The sequence below is a fragment of the Meleagris gallopavo genome, chromosome 16, assembly GCF_000146605.3.
Source record: "Meleagris gallopavo isolate NT-WF06-2002-E0010 breed Aviagen turkey brand Nicholas breeding stock chromosome 16, Turkey_5.1, whole genome shotgun sequence".
In the NCBI taxonomy this organism is placed as follows: Eukaryota; Metazoa; Chordata; class Aves; order Galliformes; family Phasianidae; genus Meleagris; species Meleagris gallopavo.
In genome coordinates, this window is record NC_015026.2 from 3,678,387 (window position 1) to 3,685,182 (window position 6,796).

General features: G+C 47.7%; 1 long non-coding RNA gene across 1 annotated transcript; it reads right to left on the minus strand.

The window, feature by feature from the left end:
- Window positions 1-6: 6 nt before the first annotated feature.
- On the minus strand, window positions 7-6,460 carry LOC109370207. The gene is made up of 4 exons (XR_002120132.2): window positions 6,152-6,460; window positions 2,929-3,189; window positions 381-540; window positions 7-289 (listed from the first exon to the last, which is right to left on the minus strand). It is a non-coding gene; the product is annotated as an uncharacterized LOC109370207 (long non-coding RNA).
- Between the last annotated feature and the right edge of the window lie 336 nt (window positions 6,461-6,796).

The following is a 6,796-nucleotide window of genomic DNA, read 5'->3' on the forward strand; positions in this document are numbered from 1 at the left end:
GCCCGCACGCCGCTGCCGCCCCCTGCTGGCCGCAGAGAGCCGGGAGTTGGGAGCCGGGCTGCGGGGCGGCTGTCCGGAGCGGCACTGCGGTGCTCGGGGCTCCGAGGAAAGGCGAGCGAGATGGGCTTTGCTGCGTCGGCAGATCTGAGCCGCTTCCCAGCAACGAGAGGGCAAAGACAACGCGGGAGGGAATGTGTTCAACACCGATGCTGTGCCGAGTATCCGAGTGTCCAAGTCCCCCCCAGGTTAGAAGGGGCATTTTTAGGCAGGGTGCATCTCCCAGGACAGTCTGTGTAGGAAAACATTTCTCTGGTGAGTTCAGAATGAGTTTGGTAACTTCAGGCTAAGAGACTTTCTCATTTCCTTACCTTAGCACCTACCTGTAGGGGAGGGGACGTGGCATCCTTTCCTCCGGGCTCCACTTACCGACATTTCAGGCTTTCTTAAATACATTCAGGAATTCCGACAGATAACTTTTTGCTCCAAAATGAATTCCTCCTGGCACTGCATGAGTTATTACACCATCAGCCCCAGGCACTTCTAGGTAGGAAAACAAATAACTAGTTGATTAATATATTAAACATAAATGGGACTTTAGCACTAAGAGTGCTGTACACATCAGCACAATTTTTAGGGGGGGAACATTTTCCCCCCATAAAAACCATTCTATTAAGTTCAACCTGCTACTTGAAGTGGAAGATTTCAGTTTACCTTAAGAGGTTATTAAACACTAATGAGAACTCTAACACTGGGCATCTCTTTGAGAGGGTTTCTTTAAAAAAAAACAAGCAAAAAAACCCACAACTTTTTGGAGTTAAAAATAATATGTGAGTAATGTGAATAAATACTACAGAGAAAAATGCTGAGAGTTTCTGGATCATTGGCTCTCAGGTAGGATGGTGAGCGCACTGGGCTTTGCTGGTGCACTCTCACCAGTGGGAGAAGCATTGGTGAATGATGGGGCCCACTGCCAGATTTCTCTCTCATGCCAGCATTTAAAAAATGAAGTATGCATGCACAGAAATAAATGAGTATCTAGAACAACCCACACAAGGGCTGCAACACGGAAGTTTCAAAAACTTTGCGGTGGCCCTCACCTCCCATCCATCCATCACAGAATGGCACAACACAAACTCACCTCTAGGCCATCTCCTTTAGGCTGTTAATGCTCTTCACAGGCACAAAATAATAATAATAATAAAACCGTAATTGCAATATTATTTTCTTTTCCATGGGCTGCTTTAGATCTCCTCTGGGTACTCTTCTCTTCGACAACTTGGGTCTTATTCTGGCTTTATTTTCTCCTACTCTTATATTTTCATGCCTTTCTCCTCGCAGCACTGCCTCAGCTCCTCTCCGCAGGCCTGATCTGCATGCTGAGCACTGATCTGCATGGTGTGAGCAGTGCTGCTGATGCCTGCTTCCCCATTTCCATCCCATCTGCAGGTTTCTGGTAGGAACCTCACAGCTGTTTCACTCTTTAGCACAACCCTTCTCTATAGAGAAAACCAATTCCCAGCACATTCTTTGCTGCATCTGACAACATTTAGGTCTCTATGGAGAAAGAGTTTCTTCTGTCTAAGAGCTGTTTATTTTTATATAAGATGACTGGGAAAGTCTGAGCTGATGGGGAGCAACCAGCCCAGGGCAGGGCATTGGAACTGCATGGCTGTAAGATCCCTTCCAAACCAAACCATTGTTTGATTCTCTGATTCCATGAAGACTGCAAGCACTTTTTCAAACCCCATTTTCTATCCTGCCCAGTGTCTGCTGGGGATTCAGATGGGTTTAAATCCCTGTTGGTGCCTTCGGAAGTACAGATGTGCCAAGATACAGAGTATTGTCACTGCGTACACTAAATGTTTGTATGGGTGCCATTGCTTGTGGCTAAAACAGTAAAACTTCCTTCTCCCCAGAAGCTGGAAGAGAGATGGTCCTTACAAAGCCTGACTGTATTTAATGTTGATTTTACAAACTCGAGGTGAACTGAGCGGGTTTGAAGAGGTTCTCCTTCCTGCATCACTGGGCTCACCCTGAAAAGCCTGTGCTGGGTTAGAGCCCTTCTCTCTCTGCAGGATGTCTTGGGAGGCACATGGCACCCACTGCCTGCTGGTTGAGCTGAGTGCCAGCACCAGCCTGGAGGGAGGACAGAGCTGCCGGCTGCTCTGCTGCAGCTGTCAGATGAAGGGGAGCAAAACACCAGCACTAAGGACCAAGTGTGTCCATGTGGTTGCACATTAAAAGCCAGGCACTTCGTGGGATCAGAGTGCAGAAACCATCCACGCTCATGTGATGCCATTGCCTGGCAGTAACAAACAACAGGTACAGGGTGGCAGTTACTGTAATGTTTCTATGAAATCAGCTTCCTTGTGGACACAGCGTTACAGAAAATCTTTCCATCAGAGCTGTTGTGTTTCAGTGAGGTATATGCACTGCAGGCCAAGATGGGCAGCAGAACCTCGGGTCTGTCTGGTGGCCCTCTGCCATAGTGCCTGGGGAAGGAAAAGAGGCGAGAAGGGTCTGAGGAGGGCTGAGAGCGGGACTGGTTTGTTACAGCTGCCCTCTTTGGCTTTAAAGAAGTGTGAAAGGTTGTCAGTTCCTCACCTGAAACATTTCTCTCCAGTGTTTGTGTGTGTGCTCTGCTATCCTTGGCTGGGGATTTAAGTGTCACGGTATATCTGGAGTAATGTTTAAAATTAAAATGGAGTAACTCGCATTTTTAAGCTGATCTTTTTTGTCATTGTGCACCTTGACAACTGGCTGCTGTGTCTTTCTGGTGAAACAACCAAACTAAAATCCAGTCCCGCATGACTAAATGCCATCAAAATTCTTCTAAAACAGATGTTCTAGGGATAGCCAGTGGACAAGTCATGCTTTTGGGAATTGATAGTTTTCACAGATATTTCACATAAAGCCCGCCCTGCTTACCTGCTCGAGGGAAGGGAATCTTTTCCCCCAACCGCTCCGGGCGCTGGTGATTAGCAGAACAAAGGTAAGAGTCAGCACGTGTATTTAGGAAAGGAAGAAGACTGAAAAGGCACGCACGGCAGCGCTGAGTGCTTTGGCAGCGGCAGCCGTCATTCAGATGATGCCCGGAGCAGAGGCCGTGCTGTGCTGCTGCCACCTGCATCCCGCTCTGAGCAACGCTCTGCTCTTGGCAAAACGCGCAGACGTGCCTCGGCCGCTGGCCTTTGAGATAGGAAAGACGGAATTAAGCCTTTTGTAACGTAGATTTATCTTTGGAGCTTTGGGAAAATTACAGATTTAGAGCAGAGATCTCTCATAAATTTCCCGATTCGTTGGAATCAGTGCCGTGCTGAGCTGCGAGGCCGGCAGAGGCGAGGAGCCAGCTTACATCGGAGGGTTACATCACCGTCTCTTGTGTCATCCAGTCATCAGTCTTAAAATACAATGCGTTAAATGCCAGCAATCCCGAACCGAAGCACGGAACTCACTGGCACCCTCCATAGCCCATGGCCCTACGGGGTTCTGCCCTCCATGTTCAGACCTGCTGGTGTTCAGAACCTCTGCTTGGTGCTGTTTGGGAATGAGAAGCCCAGCAAACACTGACAGCACAAAGAATTCATTCTTGCAGTGACAGAAGTACCAGGAAACAAAACTGCTGCCCACAAAACTGAGATGATTATGTTAGACACTGCCAGGTTTTTGGCAGTAAATTCATGTTGTCCTACCACAGTAATTCTTGGGAAATGTGGATCAGTCCATAGCTCTGGCTAAATTGCATGAGTGTGGGTGTTTTTTTTTGGTGGGACTAGAAGGTATCAGAAATCATCAGTTTTGCATTGTTAACTCTTAATGACATGGGGGAATGGTTTTAAACTGAGATGGGGAGGTTTAGGTTAGATCTTAGGAAGAAGTTTTTCATACAGAGGGTGGTGGTGAGGCACTGGAACAGGTTGCCCAAGGAGGTTGTGGATGCCCCATCCCTGGAGGCATTCAAGGCCAGGCTGGATGTGGCTCTGGGCAGCCTGGGCTGCTGGTTGGCGACCTGCACACAGCAGGGGTTTGGAACTGGATGATCATTGTGGTCCTTTTCAACCCAGGCCATTCTATGACTCTGTGACTTTTGTACTGAACCCTGAGTGCTGACCCTCCAAGTCCTTGGTTCACTGTGGGCCCAGCGATGCACTGCACTTCTCACTTCAGGATGTGCATTGTGCAGCGGGGGGTGAGCAGAACGCATCGCCCTACTTCATGTTTCAGGACCTGTGTGCTGCTGTAGGTTTCAGGAAAAGCATCCAACTTCATAACGTAGCTGCAGTTGGAAAAAGATTTAGGAAGCGCAGGCAGCTCAAATTTATAGAACTGGAGCAGTGCATGAGCGGGGTGTTTGGCTGGCTGAGTGAATTTGCATCAGATTTTGCTTTTTCAACAAAGCAATTGAAAAGAGTTTTCATTCTTTTTGGCTGTTATTTTTCCAGAATGTGCCTGCCAGGGTAATTGTCTGTATGAGGAGAGATAAGATCTGTTTCGCAAACAGAAGTATTATGAAGTTCTAATATCTGGCATTTCCACAGCAATACCCTGGAATCCCCATAAGATAAAACACACAGTCAGGAAGAACAACAGACATCTCCTGCGCTGTCACCACGGAGTCTCTGGCTTTAGTGCCTTTGTGCAGCTTAAAAAAAAAAAAGGAATTGAGATGTCAGATTATAATCATCTGTGATGGCAACACAATGCTCATAATGAGAACACAATGCTCTTTGGACTTCAACCCAGTGTAGCACCTGCCTCCTTCTCTTGCCATTCCTCTGCTATTACAAATATACACGACCCGGAAGAGCACTGAGGCTGCATTCCCAGCAGTGCCACCCCAGTGCCACCCGAGTGCCACCCTGTGAGCCACCTGAAGGCCCTGTGCCACAGCTCTGTGTGGGTTGGGCCCAGCCAGCTCCTGTGCAGGAGAAGACGGCGTTATTTTTTGCTTTGACAACAGGAAGTCTGAGACAAGGCATTTCCCATTCTTGTTCCAGCATTACATGAACGGCCTTAAAGAAGTGTTTTGGGGAGGTAAACACAAAGGCATTGCTTACAAAGGAATGGTTTTTAACAATGCTCCTGTCCTCTCCAAGCTCAACTCTGTAAACCTTGCTACAGAGCACTTTGGAAAGAACACTGAAATGATTCAGACATCGCCTGAGTTTTTCATAGGTCCTCTGCAGAGAGGTGATGTTCATCTGAAAGATCGTCTTTAATTTGCATCACATGGGGCAAAGGAAAGCTGAGTGCCCTCACCGGAGCCATGCAGCACCCCAGTGAGAGGTGGCTTCTTGACCCTCGCCCCAGACGTGGCCCCAAGCCACATGCCAGGTAGGAATGCCTTCAGGATTGTCATACTGATCTCATCACTAGCATCGCACTCACTGCTTTTTATCTCTAATTATGTACTGACATAATTATCCTTCATTACGTAGAGTGCATGCTGTGCACACCTAGACAGGAAAATAAAATACACGGTGCAGCTGGGGCATGCTTTATTCTGTCCAGAGTTAAAATTTAGCCACCATCATTCGTTTATAACTATTGTGCTAATAGAAACCAACTGGGGCATTGGGTTTTCTTTTTTTGTGATAGAACTGCCCTGGTGTTTTGGTTTGCAGTTCATCCACAAAGCTACAAATCATGTTCATGTCTGCTCACTTCTGTTCTACCGTTTTCTCCAATATTAAAGCATCTTCTGAAATAGGTGTGATAAAACTTCTATCACTAAAGCTCTGTGCTTGATTCAAGGCTCTTTCGTATGCCATCTACCTGTATTCTCCTTTGCGAGGATATCAATAGACAAAATGTACCATCCTAGGCAATCTAAGTATAAACCACTTCCTAAGTCATCAGATGGAAATCAGTCAGTTCTTTACTCAGTAAGAGGTGAATAAGGTTAAAGATTCCTGGCCTGAAGGCTGCCAGAATCTGCTTCATCCATCAGTAAGATTTTGGATGGAGAGGAGAGGAGGAGAGGAGAGGAGAGGAGAGGAGAGGAGAGGAGAGGAGAGGAGAGGAGAGGAGAGGAGAGGAGAGGAGAGGAGAGGAGAGGAGAGGAGAGGAGAGGAGAGGAGAGGAGAAGAGATTAATGCAGTAGTGCAGCACTGTTCGACAGGTCCACCCACCATAAGAGGCCCCATCTCACCTGCACAACGTGGCAGTTGGAGCTGGCAGTATACCAGGATCCCTGGCACAAGCTCAGTGCCCGGAGGCTCCCACATGCTGCTTCTGGTGCCGTTATCACCAGCACTTCTAACCGTACCCTTCCTGATAGACCACGTGCAATTAGCTTTGTTTGTGCAAATGAGGAGTAGAGCTGTACCTTTGCTCTGAGGAGTCACAGGGCTGCAGGCTGTGAGTGCCCTGCTGTGCTTGGCTCCCAGCTCCGTGCTTCCTGCCCGCAAACAGCTCCCATGCCTGATGCCAGTGGCCTTCTGCTGGCCTACATACAGCCCCTCCAGATAACCAAGGCGTTTGATGACAGGAGTTTATCTGACCAAATCTGTAGAGTGCTGTGTCAGTGCTATAAATACAAGCCTTTTTAGCATCTTGGTCCTTCCTTAAGATTTTCTCCTTTCATCTTACCTACTGGAGTCGACCTGAAGAAGAAATGGTTCCTGGTGTAGCCTAAACCTCCTTCGTACCAGCTGAGGGTGCGAGCCTATATGTTTGATACTGCTCACAAAAGGAAATTCTCTGTTGCCAAGAGCTGGCTTTCCCATTTAATTCAGCCTTCCATCATGCTGCCAAGGGAGTGAGTGTCAGATTCCTTTGGATTTTGTTGGATGAA